This window comes from Puma concolor, chromosome A2, assembly GCF_028749965.1.
Source record: "Puma concolor isolate L17-30 chromosome A2, mPumCon1.1.hap2, whole genome shotgun sequence".
Classification (NCBI taxonomy): Eukaryota; Metazoa; Chordata; class Mammalia; order Carnivora; family Felidae; genus Puma; species Puma concolor.
In genome coordinates this window covers 23,454,839-23,474,654 of record NC_141668.1, presented here as the reverse complement: position 1 = coordinate 23,474,654, position 19,816 = coordinate 23,454,839, and positions in this window count along the sequence as shown.

Sequence of the window (19,816 nt, the reverse complement as noted above, 5' to 3'; positions counted from 1 at the left end):
TTTAAATGTATTCGTATGTTTTGACGGTCTGACTGACTGAATGAATTAGGTGACATTGGTTGGCATGGAATGGACCACATTCTCCAGGTCCGTATTTTCAGGTGACTCTATCTGAGCTGCATTGCTGCACATGTATCAGCTACAGTTGGTGAGGAGGAAGAGAGCCTGGAGAAAGACCCGAATAAGTTTTGGGTAATCTAATGTACAGCATAGGGACTCTGGTTAACAATACTGTTACAATGCCATAGTTGAAAGTTGCTAAGAGTAAATCTGAAAGGTTCCCACCACACACAGCAAAATGGTAATCGTGCGAGGTGATGGAGTGCTAAATAATCTTATTGTGGTAATCTGTCACAATATATATGTGTATCAAATCATCATGTTATACACCTTAAACTATACATGTTATAAATTATGCATGTTATACACCAATAAAGTTGGAATTATATCTCTACAGTAAAGTTGAGATTAAAGAATTAAAAAAAAAAACTATGCCACAAAGTGCTACCAAAAAAAAAAATCTATCAACCATTGCTTAAAAAGAAAAAGAGTATTGTAATAGGGGTTAAATCTGTTGCCATAGGGTAGAAAATCAAGCTCAGCTCCAAATACAGCAAGGACGAGGGGTGATTTACAGCCAAGGAGCAGGGTGGGGGGGGTTAATGAATGGAAAATTACTAAGAGGAGACATCAAGGATAGAGGATTCTCGGCAACCTGACCTAACAGGATTCTTGCTAAAGATAGTCAAGGATTTAGGCATCAAAGATAGAAGAAGAGGATATTGATCAGATATTAAGGGTAGGGAGCTCTCACTAAACTTACTTAGCTGGATTCTTGCTAAAAGTTGGGCCAGGCACCAAAGTTGAGATCTGGGTGTGAAGAGGGCTCAGAGGAGCCTGACTAAGATTTGGTCAGAGAGAGTCTTTATGGAAAATTAGCCACAATCCAGACATATGTGAGGTTGGGCTTTTGAGTTAAGTGGGAACCCCAGCAGTGGGTCATTCAGGCAGGTCTCAGTAGATGGGTGGCCATTCTGGAGACCATTCTCCAGATGGATAGCAGAACCCCAGCTGGGATACGAAAGGAGGCCCCAGATCCCAGAGAAGAAGGCTGGCAAGGACAAGATAAACAGCAGGGACTGTAGTCCCTGGGCTAGAGTTCAAAGAAGGCCTTAAATCTTGGGAAGGACTTAGATATTATATATGATAAAGACTGCAACCTGATACTGGGGACTGAGCCCTTCATGACTCACTGGCAGAGAGATCACAAGCTATGATTTTTGGCTCAGGGGTTACTCCTGCTAATAGTAGCTTTAAAAAAAAAATTTTTTTTTTAACCTTTATTGTTGAGAGACAGAGTGTGAGCAGGGGAGGGGCAGAGAGAGAGGGAGACACAGAATCCGAAGCAGGTTCCAGGCTCTGGGCTCTTAGCACAGAGCCCGATGTGGGGCTCAAACTCACGAACTGTGGGATCATGACCTGAGCCAAAGTCGGATGCTTAACCGACTGAGCCACCCAGGCACCCCTGATGGTAGATTTCTTAATTGATGGCAACAAAGGGAACTGGGGGGCAATGTGGGAATCCCAACCACTGGAACTAGGTCACTAGAATCCAGGACATGGGTGAAATTTCTGAACTTATTTGTGGAGACTGTCTTGTTCAGATTGCCTGAGTTTTGGAACAGGTCTGAGGCCATGAGCGAAGAGCAGGACTTCAAGAGTCACCTGAAGCATCAACCTTTTCCATGAAACCTTCCCTAACTCCTTGACACCCTCTTCCACGTTGTTCCCTCAGGCAGAACTCACTGTGCACTCCCTTATGCTCTAGCGTACTTTGCGGCATTCTCTATCTCGGCATCCTTAACATTTTAATGAATGGATTTCTTTGCATGTCCCTCTGACCTCTATACATATTTGTCCACCTTTAAGGGAGAGTCCGTGATTTGTCATCTTAGTATCTCTATGACCCAGCACAGTGCCAGACAACATGACAGATAAATAATGCAGCTGAATAAATACAAAAAAGGATTCATGACTGCAAAAAGGAGGAGTTGGGGAAAGCAGAGACAGGACAGGACAGGGGCCAATATCCAAGGCGTAGTGAATGATTCTGATATTTCTAACTTGATATGATCAAGATGCTTGTTGTTTACCAAAATAGCACCAAACAAAACCCCAAACCCCCCCAAAACAACAAACACAAAAAACAAAGGAACAAGCTGAAAATATAGTAGCAGGTTGCAGGGACAAGATTTAGACCCGCATTGTCTGGCTTCAGAGTTTGGGCTCTTTTTTTTTTTTTTTTTTTTTTTTTAACGTTTATTCATTTTTGAGAGACAGAGAGAGACAGGGCATGAGCAGGGAAGGGGCAGAGAGAGGGAGACACAGAATCTGAAACAGGCTCCAGGCTCCGAGCTCTCAGCACAGAGCCTGATGCGGGGCTCGAACTCAGAACTCACAGACCGTGAGATCATGACCTGAACCAAAGTCGGATGCTTAACTAAGGAGCCACCCAGGCACCCCTCAGAGTTTGGGCTCTTAATTACCTTGATCTTAGCCATTATTCTCTGAAGATAAAAGGTCTTGATTTCTTTTTTTTTTTTTAATTTTTTTAACATTTTTTATTTATTTTTGAGACAGAGAGAGACAGAGCATGAACAGGGGAGGGTCAGAGAGAGAGGGAGACACTCAGAGAGAGAGGGAGACACAGAATCGGAAGCAGGCTCCAGGCTCTGAGCCGTCAGCCCAGAGCCCGACGCGGGGCTCAAACTCACGGACCGCGAGATCGTGACCTGAGCTGAAGTCGGATGCTTAACCGACTGAGCCACCCAGGCACCCCTAAAAGATCTTGGTTTCAAGGTAAGTCAATCACCACCTCTCACACGGCCAGAAGTGATGTCCAAGCGACATGATCTCACCAGGAAAAGGAAGATGATGACTATTCTCCGGATAACAGAGTGAGGACCCATGCCTCAGATGTTTTGCTTGTGGGTTTAGAATTTAGATCACATTATATAATACAAACATTATAATCTGAAGAGTCTTATCAAAGACTGCTACTTTTCTCGGTCTTATCCATGGGGGCTAGAACAGATTAGAGTGGGGGATAGGAGATAGTGGGGGTAGAAGAAGGAATCAGGATTGAGTTAAACCAGGGGCTGTAAAGATGAGATTAGGGTAAATTTGTGAATACATTAAACCAAAACAGAGGTCCAGTACAGCTGGGGGGACATCCCAAGCCAAGGAGAGAAATGCACAGAATCAATGGAACAAGGCAAGGATGGGGTAGGGGAGGATCCAAAGCATGGCCAGGCATGGTTGGAAGTGGATTAATGGGAGAGGAGTAGAACCCGTGAGGTAGGAGATAATTCACGAAACCAGGGCTGCAAACACTAGTCGTGGCTGGGTGTGGCTTGCCTGTAGAGCCTGGCATGAGCTGTAAGGATGGGGTCCCTGGGTTGCTCTACAGTTCTTCAGTCCCTCCTTGCTGCACGGGATAAAGTAAGCCACCTCTGTACTTTTCATGGTTGAAGTTGTAACCTGTTTGGGTAGCTTGCTTGAGGGAAGGCATGGGGTTCTTGGGCTTGCTTCCTGTCTGTGGCCCCTTCAGGCAGCTAAGCGGTCACAACTGACCTCTGGACGCTTACATCACGCATCACACTTCTTGTCAAGCACTGCAATGCAGAGAACTACGGGGTGGAAGCAAGGGTCTAGCGGATGGATGTAGTGTAGGAAGAGTACGACACAGGAGGTATTTGGAGAGGGGCTGGAGAATGGGGAACGAGAACTATGTCTACAGGGAACACCGTCTCAAACTCTGAACCAGTATCTGCCTTCCAAGACTGGGTGGTGTGGTTTTGGCGGGAGAAGAGAGGAGCTGGTTAAATTGAAGCCAATAATAACAACAATAATACTGATAAAATAGGCAACATTTAGAGAATGCTTGTTATGTGCCAGCCCTGAAGCAAGCATTTTATTTGATTTTCTTGTTTTGTTTTATTTTATTAAAAATGTTTTCTAGTGTTTATTTTTGAGAGGAGAAGAGAGAGACAAAGTGCGAGTGGGGGAGTGGCAGACGCGCGCGTGCACACACACACACACACACACACACACACACACACAGAATCCCTAGCAGGTTCTAGGCTCTGAGATGACAGCACAGAGCTCGACGTGGGGCTGGAACCCACGAACCGGGAGATCATGACCTGAGCCCAAGTCGGAAGCTTAACCAACTGAGTCACCCAGGCGCCCTCATTGTATTTTACTTTTAAAGTTTATTGTTTTTTTTTGAGAGAGAGCCCAAGCAGGGAAGGGGCAGAGAGAGAGGGAGAGAGAAAATCCCAAGCAGGCTCAGAACTGTCAGCGCAGAGCCAAACGCGGGGCTCGAGGTCACGAACCGTGAGATTATGATCTGAGCCGAACTCAAGAGTGAGACACTCAGACGATTGAGCCACCCAGGTGCCCCCCAGCATAAGGCCTTTTATAAGGATTCACAAGCCTGCAAAATAGGTGTTTTCCCAATTTCACAGATAATGAAACTGAGGGTCAGGGAAATTGAACGACATACCCGAGGTCACTTAGCTGGTGAGTGTGGGGGCGCTGGGTCTTGGGTTTTGTCTGTCCATAAAGATTTTGTTTTCACCGTGATGGTAATACATTATCCATGTCCTTAATGGAGAGCAATTAGATAAGAACTTGGGAGACCTAAATACCAAACCGAGCCCAGATACCAGAGGAGGACTGTTCATAGAGAATGGAACCAAGAATCAGAGATGGGAGCAGTTGGGTAAAGCTGGGGAGGGTCCCCACCGTGGAGTGGAGAGACCTCACAGCACCAGCTCGCCTCATCTGCCATTGGTGAGCATGGCCAGCTTATTGATAGCTCAGGCGGAAAGTCAGGGTGGCCTTTTGAAGAAAAGGAGGGAACTGGAAACTCGGCCGGGAGGGCTGGTGAGGATAGGAAACGAGCTTTGCACAGCACATCCAGGAACAAGAAGAGGCAGTAGTGACTAGAGCAGTGAGGTTGATGGCCAAGGATTTGAGAGGAGAGCCAAGAAATCTGGGAGCAACCACAGCTCTTCCCCAGCACCAGCCCCTTTCGCTCAGGATGGAATGCTATCTCCCAACAGATCCTCGTGTTTTCAAAACAGCAACCCATTCATAGATTGTGAAATCAATTTTCAAGGGCTGTGACTAGCATTTATGAAAAAATAAATAGAAAATAACAGTGTACTGCGCATAATAAGGGTAAGTACTGTTTTTGTTTCAGTGTGTGCGTACTGAGTTGCCATGCAAAATGTGTTTCTTACTCTGGCAAAATGAGAAATAAAAGCCGCGGCTCCGGAGTAGTGTTCTTTGTAGATTTTCTGTGTCAGGCAGCTTTTCCCCCAAGTTAGTGAAGGCGGTCGTCACTCTGCGTTCCCGATTGCTGTATGCTAGTACTTAGTAACTCTTCACCCACACTGTAGGATGGACCCACAGTCAAGATTAGTGAAAAGCTTGAATTAAACGATACTGCTTTAAAAGAGCTTCGGTTTATTATTTTCAAATAGAGTAGGTGGAAGCAAGCTAACCAACTGTTGCTTGGTAAGCAGCGGTGGGTTTTGCCTTGATGAATAAACAAGAGTAATTTGTAATTGACATTTCAAAGAAGGCTTAGAAACAGGCCAGCCTTTGTTTAAATCATAATTACCCTGTTTGTATGTAAAAGGATACTTCTAAAGCTTTTCAAAACAACTGGTTCTTTTAAGTAGATAATTATTCCCCTTCCAATCTTGTTTACGCTATTCAGAACTTCAGTGAACTGTTTTTTTTCTTCCATAGATAGTACAAAGGTTAACTTCAGCCAGCCCTTCCTCAAATGATCGCAAATTCCCAATTAGTACATTCTAAACAGGGTTTCCCTGTAACAATATACCAAAGACTTGTGTGATGTGTTCTTTATTGCTTTGAATAACATCTGACAAGTTTCCAAGTACCAGGCCACCTGGATCTTCTCTATCTGTCAGGAACATGTGGTCACAGAGGTGCACGGGAGGGTAAGAGGAAATACAAATTATGCACAAACATGCGGGAATGGTGAAGGAGACAAAAGGGAGAAGATACCTTTTTTTTTTTTTTAAAGTATCTATTGCATGTGAACCGAACGGTACATTGATAGGCACTTTTTAGCGGAAAGAAGAGCTTCACTTTATATCTAAATTTCACGAAGCTACAGATAAAAACAGAAAACGGAGCTTTTTTTGGTATGGAGACTGGAAGTTATTAGAGAGACCTCGAGGAGTTGGCAGTGGAATGATGTATTATGAAAAAAAAAAAATAGAATTGTCCTGTTTTGAATAACTTATTTCTCATTGCAGATTTCAGCTAAGTGCGCAAAGGACATGCATGAAATACTTTTCTAAAAAACAAAAATGTTGGGGCGCCTGGGTGGCGCAGTCGGTTAAGCGTCCGACTTCAGCCAGGTCACGATCTTGCGGTCCGTGAGTTCGAGCCCCGCGTCAGGCTCTGGGCTGATGGCTCGGAGCCTGGAGCCTGTTTCCGATTCTGTGTCTCCCTCTCTCTCTGCCCCTCCCCTGTTCATGCTCTGTCTCTCTCTGTCCCAAAAATAAAAAAAATAAAAAATAAAAAAAATAAAAAAAAAATAAAAACAAAAATGTTATAATCCCAGGCAATGCCCTCTTCTAGTTCTTAACCTTTTATCTTTGGAGCTTGGCCTCTTTCATAGATGCTTCCTCAAGCTGCCTTATTACAAGGACCTGTTGTCTAGTATTGTCTTCATTTATTAGGGCCTTCTGTCACCATGAAGTTTCATGGGCTCAAAATCTTGATTTAGCAGTGAGAATATCAGGCGGGGAGCCAACTCTGTTACTAATTAGTATAAATCAAGAGAGGGAAGCAGGGAGATAGAAACCAGTCCCCAGTGGAAGGGTCTGCAGCCAGAGTTAGTAAGACTAACAGGTCATTGAGTTGAGTGTGGGACAAAGGGACTTGGAAAAATGCCACCTCAGGCCAGGGTCGTCTTGTCTCTTTGCATCTGTGGGGGTTTTCATTCTTGCCCCCATTCCTTTGTCAGCGGGTGGTTCACACGTGGGCATGGCAGCTAATTCTGGAAAGGGAAGTTTGCTGGTGGGGGGCATTCTGAGAAAGGTTTCTTCAGTCTTATAAAGACCTGCACAGGGAAGAAGTGGTCCCTTTTCATTTGGTGAAAGATGTCTAGTCTGCACGCGATGGCTGCAACAGTGACAGCTACCTGTATCCAAATGGAATTACTCTGAACACTTCCCAGCAAGAATATGGAAGAGATTAGGACCCGAGTTGCTGAATTAACAAATTCTGGAAACATCCTACTTTTCGACTTCTTTTTGGGCAAGAAAATTCGCCTTATTGAGCATTTTAAGTTGGTTTTGCTGTGACTTGCAGCTAATACAGGGTCTTAGCCATCTTTTTGTTCTCTGTGATTCTTAGGCTCCTTTCACCTAGAAGATAAATAACTTCTTTCATTTATTTAAAAATATTTTTTTAATGTTTATTTATTTTTGAGAGAGAGAGGGAGATAGAGACTGAGCAAGGGAGGGGCAGCGAGAGGAGACAGAATCCTGGGCAGGCTCCCTACTGTCAGGGCAGAGCCTGATGTGGGGCTAGAACCCACGAACCGTGAGATCGTGACCTGAGCCGAAACCAAACGTCAGACGCTTAACCAACTGAGCCAGCCACGGGCCCCTTGAAGATAAATAACTTCTAATAAAGTGTGTGTGCTCCTTGGATGGGGGCTGGACTTTGCCTGTGATGACGATGGTGGGAACTATTAATCTCTGAGAAAAGATCTTCATAAATGCTGTGGACCTTTTTCAGTTGACCGCCTCATTCCTTTTTTATTCCAGGAGATTCTTTTCCCCCCTGCTTCTCATGAATGTCAGTACATAGTGATCCTGCTTGTTCCCATAACACTTTCACCCCATGCAGGCATGGATTTCAGGAGGATTTTCTTCCTATCAGAGTCCCTTCCTGCAGATTTGGAATTGGGACCAGGAAAGAGATCAGTCTCAGGTGACTGGACTTAACAGCAGATTTTGGGGGTCCACGGTTCCCTTTACTTTGGGAACCAGAGAAGGCAGGTAGTGACTGAAAGATAAGAATGAAACCGACAGTGAAGGGCAGAGAGATGTGATGGCTTCCAAGTCCCTGATTCTTGTTAATTCCTGAGACCCCTTTGTTTATGCATTCATAGGCATCCGACACTTCACTAGCAGATTCTTATAATAATTTCCCCTTTTTGCTTACTCTAGCTCAAGTGGGTTTCTATTGCTGGAAACCAAAAGAATCATTAAAACAGTGGTGTGCTGGTAAACGTTTAACAATCGGCTCTGATTGTTAAAAGCCTTGATTTTGTAGCGCTTGCTGATTTGCATGATATAAATACTCCCACTATTGCTTATTTCAGCTACCAAAGTGGCATCAGTGAACGTGGAGTTGGGAAGGGAAGAGCAGGTTGGGTTCTGGCGAGCTGGTCTGAGACGGTTCCAGAACATCAGTGCCTGAGGAATACAGCCCGTAGCACACTTGGCAGAAAATCGTGTTATATAGGAGGTCCAGGGATATATCCTGGTGGTTGCTAAATTGGGAATACTGGTATTAAAACTTTTTAATTAATTTCAAATGTGCAGAGTCTTGGGGCTGAGGGAGTAGAGCAAGTAGGATTAAGTTTTTAAATAATACTGAAAAATTCTTTTTTTAGTGTAATAAAACGATCTGGGTGTATTGGGACTTCGTGGGAGGTAGGGGGCTCAGACCAAGGAAGGGAAAAAGGCTGGGAGTGCAACTGGAACGATGTGGAAGAAGGCGACCTGTGCGAGGGCAGGATCTAGGCCTTGACCCAAAGGAGAGTGTTTACCTCCTGCCGGTGAGGAGAGGCATTCTGGGAGTGAGAAGCTAAGGCTACCACACCTGACTAAGTTTGGTCATTCAGTTATTGCCTGTACAATCTGCTGCTCTGCTTTGTTTTTGTTTGAAGTTTAAGGAGGGAAAAGCCTTTTAAGGTAAGAAGGTATGAAATGTATATGCGGGGTTGGAACAATACTTTTATCATGAATGAGGTCAAATGATCAGTCAGTAAGAAGAAGCCTGACAGTGGATCCTTTCCTCTTTTGGTGAGGGGAGGATGAGAGGACTTTAAGAAGCCCCTTCTGGCCTAACCACCTTTCCCACACTTGATTCCTCTACCTGAAATGCCAGTCACCAAATCTTCGGATGTTGGACTCCTCAAATGTTGACGCCCTCCTCGCTATTAAGACCAATCTCAAAGATCACCGCTCTAGTAAATATTTCCTGTGGCTCTTCCAGCAATGCTGGGCTCCCACGGTTAAGCCCCCCGTTGTAGCCCTGATCCTATCGTACTATAAAGAACCCCCATCCTTCTTCCTCTCATGTTCCAAGGTCCAATAACTGGATTTTTTGGACATGATGCATCGATACGCCTAACCTCCTAGAAATTGGATTTTTGTACTTGAGGTCACAGGTGAACATTTTAAACAACTGCGTTTGTTTGCTTTCAATGGCATTGCCGTCTTTGCTCATCAATGTTTATATATCTATTTGAATATTTAGTTCTTGACATGTATACATGGAAAAGTGAATGTGTTGATGTTAGCGATAAGAAAAGGAGATTTTACAAATTTAGTTCAGTTGAGAGAAAGCTGGAAATCATTAGACATCCTCGAAGTGGTGCATTTTAGCATCAGTCACCTATTTGGATGTAAGCCCTCTGTTCATTTGTGGGGGAAAAAAGAGATCAAAATTAAAGAACACGTATAAAATGCTGAGAAACATATTCCTGAAGAATATGTCTGAAAGGTGACGCGAACCAATTCCTTATACAAAAGTTAATTCCAGATGGAACAAAACTAAAAGATAAAACAAGGAAACCACAAAAGTACTAGAAAAAAAGCACTAGTAAAAAGTTTCCTAATCTCAAGGAAGTCTTGGGAAGACTTTTCCAAGCATAATATAGCTAAAATCCAGAAGTCTTAAAAGAAAAGTGTGTTACTTGGGCTACATACAAATATTTAAACTTCTGGAGAGAGAGAGAGAGAGAGAGAGAGAATCTCAGTAAATAAAGTGAAAAGGCGAACTGAGAAATTCTTTGGAACACAAAATTAGGACAAGCCCTAATATCCCCAGTACGTAAAGATTTTTTAAAAAGAAGACAAAGCCAAACTAGTTAGTAGCAAAATGATCTATGGAATAGAATATGTGGATAGGAAGTTCACAGAAGAGGAAATGTGAATGATTCTAAATGATATGCAGAAAGGTGCTCAACCTCACAATTAATTAAACAAATACAAAATAAAACAAAGTATTTTTCTTATTTTAGCCCAGCATAGGTCCAGTGTTTGATGATACCAGTAGTGGGAAGAAAGGCCCTTTTGAAGCAGTATTGGTGGGAAAGAAAATTGGTATAATTTCTTTGGAGGAATATACACAATCTTCATGCTCTGTGACCTAGCAATCTACTGTTAAGAACTGGTCCAACAGAAATACCCTTTCAGGTGTACACACAAACAAAATAGGTACATACTTAAGGATATTCATTGAAATATTGTATGTTTAGATTGCCAGGTTTCCAGAATCTCCTATTTATTTAGTTAGTTAGTTAGTTAGTTAGCTTTAGGTAGGCTCCCAATGTGGGGCTTGAACTCATGACCCTGGGTTCAAGAGTTGCATGCTCTCCCAACTGAGCCAGCCAGGTCCCCCCCCCCCCCCACCCAGCCCCAGAATCTTCTTCTTAAAAATGACATTTTTGTGGTGGTGTTTTCTGATTAGAAGTGCACAGGTGCATTGTGAGAAACTCACAGAACACAGTTACATTAAAACAGAGAGAAAATTCCACCCCAAATGTGGTTACTGCTAACAGTTCAGTGTATATTATTTCCAGGCCATTTTTGTGCATAAGCACACGTAATAAGCTTAACTCTTGCTTTCCAAACCTAACAACTAAATAGATTTGGACAAATACCCTGAGATATATTTCTCTGTATCTCAACTCTTACTATCCACTATCTGAAACTCAGGACGTGAATACATTCAGAAAACTTAATATCCTTCACAATCTGAATTCACTACCCAGATTTTAACACTTGCTCTCTGAATTTAGAAATAAATAAATTTGGATAGCCAGGCAAAATGGTACAAATACTTTTTCTCTTACAAAAGTTGAATTGTAATATACACTATTCAACAATTTGCCTTTTTTGCTTACATGTATATTTTTGACACCATTCTGTGTTAATTCATAAAGATCGATCTCATTTTTCATGTCTTCATAGTATTCCACTGTATAGTTATATCATAATTTATTGAACACATTTCTTATTGATGAGCCTTTACTGGTAACTTAAGTATATGCACTAACATAGAAAAGTGTCCAGATAATACATATATTTTTCTCTTCCCTTCCTCTCTATGACTGTGGGTCTACTTTTAATTGAGAGCTACATGGTTTGGCTCTTAATTATAAGCTAGGTTATAATTATATGTTTAATGGAGGCATGTTTATCTCATCTTTCCATACGCTGTAAATTGTAGGCTCTTTGGAATGAAGGATTATCTTCACTTAGGTGTCTTCCAAAATACTTATAAAAATGCCGGGCACACATTTTTGCAGATTCTCAAAAAGTAACACATAGTGTTACCCTCTGGTCCATCAATCCACTCTTTTTAAAAACAATTTTTAAATATGAATTAAAATTTCTGTTTTGTATCAACTGCATGTTTTTCTTTTTACCTTTTGACTTCCTCCACCCAAACAATCTTTTTAAGTTAAAAAGCATATTGGGCGTGGGGGGCGCCTGGGTGGCTCAGTTGGTTAAGCGTCCGACTCTTGACCTTGGCTCAGGTCATGATCTCATAGTTCATGAGTTCAAGCCCTGCGTCGGGCTCTGCACGGGCAGCGTGGAGCCTGCTTGGGATTCTCTCTCTTTCTCCCTCTCTCTGCCTCTCCCCTGCTCTCTCTCAAAACAAATAAATGAACTTGAAAAAAAATTGTTTAAAAAGTATGCTGGATAGCGTGTATAGTCTGTCTAAAATTTTGTGAAAGAAAAAAATAAGCTGGTTAATATAGATACAGAAAACAATTCTGGTGGAATACTACATCCAACTGGTAACAGTCATCAGAGGTACAGATTGGGACAAGGGAGAGTGGGCAACATGAGAGGTAGTTACTTTTTGTGTTAGAGTTTTCAGTTATGTTTAAATGTTTTTACTATGCAAATATTATTTTAGAAGCAGAAAAAGTAAACATAAAAAGTATACAAAGGTACTACAAGCAGGGCCCCTGTGTGGCTCAGTTGGTTAAGCATCCAACTCTTGATTTTGGCTCAGGTCATGATTCCATGGTCATGAGATCAAGCCCCACATCAGCCTCCAGGCACTGAGCGTGGAACCTGCTTGGGATTCTCTCTCCCTCTCCCTTTGCCCTTACCCCCACTCACACTCTCTCTGTCTCTCAAAATAAATAAATGAACATTAAAAAGAAAAGTACTACAAGGATGTTTCTTAAAAGAAATTTTTTTTAATGTTTATTCATTTTTGAGAGATAGAGCATGAGCAGGGGAGGGGCAGAGAGAGAGGAAGACACAGAATCCAAAGCAGGCTCCGGGCTCTGAGCTGTCAGCACAGAGCCTGACGCGGGGCCCAGACTCACGAACCGTGAGATTGTGACCTGAGCCGAAGTCAGACGCTTAACCAACTGAGCCACCCAGGCGCCCCAGGAATGTTCTTTGTAATATTGGATGCCATAAATAAGAACTGCGTAAATATATTATAGTACATCCATATTGTGGAATATAATTCAGCTCTTCCCAGAATATAGTTATCACGTCACACTAACAAAAATAACCGATGACAACAACGTGCTTTTTTTTAATTATTATTTTTTAATTTACATCCAAATTAGTTAGCATATAGTGCAACAATGATTTTAGGAGTAGATTCCTTAATGTCCCTTATCATTTAGCCCATTCCCCTTCCCACAACCCTTCCTGTAACCCTCTGTTTGTTCTCCATATTGAAGAGTCTCTTACGTCTTGTCCCCCTCCCTGGTTTTATGTTATTTTTGCTTCCCTTCCCTTGTGTTCATCTGTTCTATGTCTTAAAGTCCTCGTATGAGTGAAGTCATATGATATTTGTCTTTCTCTGACTAATTCTGCTTAGCATAATACTTTCTAGTTCCATCTACATAGTTGCAAATGGCAAGATTTCATTCTTTTTGATTGCCGAGTAATACTCCATTGTCTATGTATACCACATCTTCTTTATCCATTCTTCTATCGATGGACATTTGGGTTCTTTCCATACTTTGTCTATTGTTGACAATGCTGCTATAAACATTGGAGTGCGTGCGCCCCTTTGAAACAGCACACACGTATCCCTTGGATAAATACTTAGTAGTGTAATTCCTGGGTCCTGGGGTATTTCTATTTTTAATTTTTTGAGGAACCTCCATACTATTTTCCAGAGTGGCTGCACCAGTTTGCATTCCCACCAGCTGTGCAAAAGAGATCCCCTTTCTCCGCATCCTTGCCAACATCTGTTGTTGCCTGAGTTGTTAATGTTAGCCATTCTGATAGGTGTGAGGCAGTATCTTATTGTGGTTTTGATTTGTATTTCCCTGATGATGAGTGATGTTGAGCATTTTTTCATGTGTCGGTTGGCCATCTGGATGTCTTCTTTGGAGAAATGTCTATTCATGTCTTTTGCCCATTTCTTCACTGGATTATTTGTTTTTTGGGTATTGAGTTTGATAAGCTCTTTATAGATTTTGGATACTAACCCTTTATCTGATATGTCGTTTGCAAATGTCTTCTCCCATTCTGTCCATGGCCTTTTAGTTCTGCTGCTTGTTTCCTTTGCTGTGCAGAAGTTTTTATTTTGATGAGGTCCCAATAGTTCATTTTTGCTTTTGTTTCCTTTGCCTCTGGAGACGTGTTGAGTAAGAAGTTGCTATGGCCAAGGTCAAAGAAGCTTTTGCCTGCTTTCTCCTAGAGGATTTTGATGGCTTCCTGTCTTACGTTGAGGTCTTTCATCCATTTTGAGTTTATTTTTGCGTATGGGGTAAGAAAGTGGTCCAGGTTCATTTTTCTGCATGTCGCTGTCCAGTTTTCCCAGCACCACTTGCTGAAGAGATTGTCTTTATTCCATTGGGTATTTTTTCCTGCTTTGTCAAAGAGTAGTTGGCCACACATTTGTGGGTCCATTTCTGAGTTGTCTATTCTGTTTCATTGATCTGAGTGTCTGTTTTTGTGCCACTTAAAAATTTTTTTAATGTTTATTTTTGAGAGACAGAGAGAGAATGAGCACGAGCTGGGGAGGAGCAGAGAGAGAGGGGGAGACACAGAATCCAGAGCAGGCTCCAGGCTCTGAGCTGTCAGCACAGAGCTTGGTGCAGGTCTTGAACTCATGGACCACGAGTCACGACCTGAACTGAAGTCAGACGCTTAACCAACTGAGCTACCCAGGCACCCCACAATATGTTTTTTGTATAGCTAAAACCGTTCATTATTTCTAAGAGTACCTTAGCTTTCACAGTTATTTCTGCAATGTTTCAATTCTTAACAAGCAGCATGAATTACTTTTTCAATTGAGATAAAAGGTTATTACTTAATTCATGTTGAAATTGAGGATTGTACGATATTTTTTTACCTCTTGAGAATTAATTACTCCACTCTATCAGGTAAGTCTACTGCTTAATTTTTATGCATTAGACTTTGTGCACATTTGCAGGAAACTGTAATGTATTTTAGTAGGAGACTGTTTAGATGCCACTTTTTTTCTTAAGTCTAGATAATGCTATTCAATAGAAATTTAAATGCAAGCCACATACGTTATTTTAAATTTTCTAGAAACTACATTTTAAAAGGTAAAAGGAGGGCGTCTGGGTGGTTCAGTCAGTTAAGTGTCCGACTTTGGCTCAGGTCATAGTCTCACAGTTTGTGGGTTCGAGCCCCACATTGGGCTTTGTGCCGACAGCTCAGAGCCTAGAGTCTGCTCCGGATTCTGTGTCTCCCTCTGTCTCTGGCCCTCCCCCATTCACACTCTGTCTCTCCTTCTCTCAAACATAAATATACATTAAAAAAATAATAAATAAATATTTTTAAAAAGGAAAAGGAAACAGATGCAGTTAATTATAATAATGTTCTATCAACCCAAGATATGGATACTATCTAATCTATACTAGGTATACTATCTAACAAATGCTGTCATTTGACATTCAATGAATATAAAAATGATTAATGAGATATTTTATATTCTAATTTTCATACTAGTCTTTGAAATCTCGTGTGTATTTTACACTTACAGCATATCTCAATTCGGATGCTGAATTTTCAACAGTTAAAAATGTCCTACCAACACATTAAAGTGTTTAAAGGGAAAATATTTTACACTGTTTTAGCTCTAAATTTTAGGTTAAAGTTAATTAAAATAAAATAAAATGATTCAATTTCCTAGTCACACTAGTCACATTTCTTTAAAAAAAAATTTTTTTTTTTTAACGTTTTATTTTTGAGACAGAGAGAGACAAAGCATGAACGGGGGAGGGTCAGAGAGAGGGAGACACAGAGTCTGAAACAGGCTCCAGGCTCCGAGCTGTCAGCACAGAGCCCGACGCAGGGCTGGAACTCACGGACCACGAGATCATGACCTGAGCCGAAGTCGGCCGCTCAACTGACTGAGCCACCCAGGCGCCCCACTAGTCGCATTTAAAGTGGTCAATAGCCACATGTGGTGGGGCACCTGGGTGGCTCAGTCACTTAAGCCTCCAACTCTTGGTTTCAGCTCAGGTCATGATCTCATGGTTCATGAGTTCGAGCCCTACATCAGTCTCCTCACTGACAGTGACAGTGAGGAGCCTGCTTGGGATTCTCTTTCATCCTGTCTCTCTGCCCTTCCCCCACTTCACGCTTCCTCTCTCTCTCTCTCAAAATAAATAAACAAACTTTTACAAAATTAATAAGGGGCACCTGCGTGGCTCAGTCGGTTAAGCGTCTGACTCTTGATTTGGGCTCAGGTCACGATCTCACGGTTTGTGAGTTCAAGCCTCGCATTAAGCTCTGTACTGACAGTTTGGAGCCTGCTTTGCTTGGGCTTCTCTCTCTCTCTCTCTCTCTCTCTCTCTCTCTTTCTCTGTCTCTGCCCCTCCCCTGCTCGCTCGCTCTGTCTCTCTCAAAGTAAATAAAGAAACTTAAAAAAAAAATCGCCACATGTGGCTGGTGGCTGCTTATGGGACAGCACAGATATAGAACATTTCCATCATTATAGAAGGTCTATTAGACACTGCTGGTCTAGACATCGAGCTCTTTGGCTGATAAAATCTTCTCCATCTTTGAAGCCCTATTACTTAACCGCGCCGGTCATGTCGGAGATATTCCATAAATGAGGGATCCATTCATGGATCCTGAACCGGGACCATAAATGGGATGGTCCCATTTCTAATGCAGAAAGAGAAAGATGAGAAGGAAGAGAAGGATGAGAAGACGGTTCTTCACAGTTTGGCACTGGCTGGCTCTGTTGACTTCCAGCTGAGGAAGGACGAATAGTTATTGTACTGGAGGTCGTTTGAGCTTGGTGTTGCGAACAGCAAATGATCTACGGAGTCTGTTTGTTCTCAACTGACTTAATACCAAAAAGAATTTGTGTAATGGCCCAGTGTACACTGGGCCCCACTGGATCGACACAGTGGTTGTCTGCTGGGGGCAGGAGGGGGCAGCAGAGAGCTGCCGGGGTGGTGAGCTCTGGGGAGCCCCAAAATACTGACAGGTGAGAAAACGGAGTATTAGGGGGAACTGAAATCGGGAACTCACCGGCCAAAAGGAAAGCCAGCCTAGAAAGCACAGTATTAGGAGGGATGCCAAACCAAGGTGAGACCAAGGTATAAGGAAAGATGCTGGGGTCTGTAGTTTCCTATCCCGCCTCAGAGGGAGATTTGGTCTTTCTCTCTTTTTATTTAAATTTAAGCAAAATGAAGAAAATTAACATTACTGCCAACCATGCAAAAGTTTTGGCAATTTGTGTAGACAAATCATTAGGTTAACCTTTGGGGTATTTTCTTCCTCCCTGTATAATCATTTTTTCCCCTATATAATCGTTTTGTTTTGTAAGTGGTTTTTTTTAAAAAATGTAATATTCTGTGAACATCTTTCCAGGTCTTTACATACTCTTTTTTTTTAACATTATTTTTCAAATATTTATTGAAAACTTTTTTTTTATTATTATTTTTTGGAGAGAGAGAGCACACATATGAGCTGGGGAAAGGGACAGAGGGAGAGGGAGAGAGAATCTTAAGCAGGCTCTATGCTCAGTGCGGAGCTTGATAGTGGGCTCGATCCCACAGCCCTAAGACTATGACGTGAGCCGAGATCAAGCGTTGGACACTTAACTGACTGAAGCACCCAGGTGCCCCTACAACGTCATTTTTTTTTTCAACGTTTATTTATTTTTGGGACAGAGAGAGACAGAGCATGAACGGGCGAGGGGCAGAGAGAGAGGGAGACAGAGAATCGGAAACAGGCTCCAGGCTCTGAGCCATCAGCCCAGAGCCTGACGCAGGGCTCGAACTCACGGACCGCTTGATCGTGACCTGGCTGAAGTCGGACGCTTAACCGACTGAGCCACCCAGGCGCCCCTACAACGTCATTTTTAATGGTCCCTTCATCTTTGGTTTGTGTGGATTTCTGCCTGATTTAACCAATTGCCAGTTAGAAAACATCAGGATTCTTCCAAGTTTGCACCATTTGGAACAATATCAACCCTCGGTAAATCTTTGTGCCTGTCCATAACGATCTTCTTCGAACAAGTGCCTAAGAGGAGAATGGTAGGCGCCGAGGTCCGCATTGGTAGATTTTTGGACTTCAATTGCCAAATCCCTCTCTTGGAAGGCTGTAACAGCATATACCCTTTCACTAGTGCTCATTCTCCCAAACCCTCAGCAGTTCTGGGTAATATTAAAAATAAGCAAGCAAACAAACATCTATAACACTCCAAAAGCCCGACAATTTTGCCAACTTAGCAGGGAAAAAAATGGCATTTCATTTTTTTTTAATTTTTTATTTTTTTTTAAATTTTTTTTTTTCCAACGTTTTTATTTATTTTTGGGACAGAGAGAGACAGAGCATGAACGGGGGAGGGGCAGAGAGAGAGGGAGACACAGAATCGGAAACAGGCTCCAGGCTCTGAGCCATCAGCCCAGAGCCTGACGCGGGGCTGGAACTCCCGGACCGCGAGATCGTGACCTGGCTGAAGTCGGACGCTTAACCGACTGCGCCACCCAGGCGCCCCGTCATTTCATTTTTAAATATAGAATTTATTTGGTTATTAGAGATATTGAACATTTGAGAAAATTGGTCATATATTTGTGTGTATGTGTGTGTGCACTTGTGTTCCTATTCTTGTTATTGTCCACTTTCTCTTTTTTTTAAACATTTTATTTTATTACTTTATTAATTTTTTTAATGTTTATTTATTTTTGAAGGAGAGAGAGCCAGAGCATGAGTGGGAGAGGGGCAGAGAGAGAGAGAGAGCCAGGGAGACACAGAATCCCAAGCAGGCTCTGGGCTCTGAGCTGTCAGCACAGAGCCCAATGTGAGGCTCGAATTCACGAGCCGTGAGATCATGACCTGAGCCAAAGTCGGCAGTTTAACCGACTGAGCCACCCAGGAGCCCCTAAACATTTTATTTGAGTTTTGATTTTGGAGTGCTCTGGAGGCTGGAAGCTCTGCTGGAGGATTTAATTTGTAGTCGCGTCTCCCGTGGTTCCATTTAATCCTTCACTCTCCTTACTATCAGGCCGCTTACTTCCTGGGGTTAAAGGGCAAAAGTGGGCAGTGTGCCTAACATCATCCTTAATAGAAAGTAACATGCCATTAGAGCCCTTTTCTAAAGAGAGCTATCATCTTTCTCTTTCTAAATTACAGCTTCCCCACTGATAGATTGCTAAAGAAGCATTTGGTCTCAAACGGTCTTTTCCTAGAGCAGAGAAGAATTACTTGGGATAACGGGACAGGCCAGTGTCAGAGCAGTGACTCGCAGAGCGAGGACGGAGCTCCTGGTACCTGCTCCACCTCTCATCAGCCCTCATCGGGGGGCTTTGGGTGGACCGCTTCCTCCCTGGTGCCTCATTTCCTCATCTGCAGAGCAAGGGGGCTCCGATGATCTCTTTCCGGTTGGAGATTTTCTCAGTGATTCTCAAAAATGGGCTTTATTGGGGTTGATGGATACGTTTATGATGTGGCTTGTGGTGAGGGTTTCTTGGGTGCATACACGTGTCAAAACTTATCGAGTGGCATATTTTTTATTATTTAAAAAAAGTTTTTTTTTTCAACGTTTATTTATTTTTGGGACAGAGAGAGACAGAGCATGAACGGGGGAGGGGCAGAGAGAGAGGGAGACACAGAATCGGAAACAGGCTCCAGGCTCTGAGCCATCAGCCCAGAGCCCGACGCGGGGCTCGAACTCACGGACCGCGAGATCGTGACCTGGCTGAAGTCGGACGCTTAACCGACTGCGCCACCCAGGCGCCCCTCGAGTGGCATATTTTAAATATATGTAGCTTATTGTAGGTCAAGGATATCTCAATACGGCTATCTAAAAAGAGATTTTATCCAGTTTAATCCAGGTTCCAGAACGATGAGGCAGTAGAAAGGACGGTGGTCTGCTAAAAATCTGGTTCCATTGTCAGTGAGACATAAACAGTGTTTTCTGGAGTTTTCATTACGGCCTCCAACTAAGGTTTGTGTTTTCTCCTTCTTTGATTTCTATTTGTTTT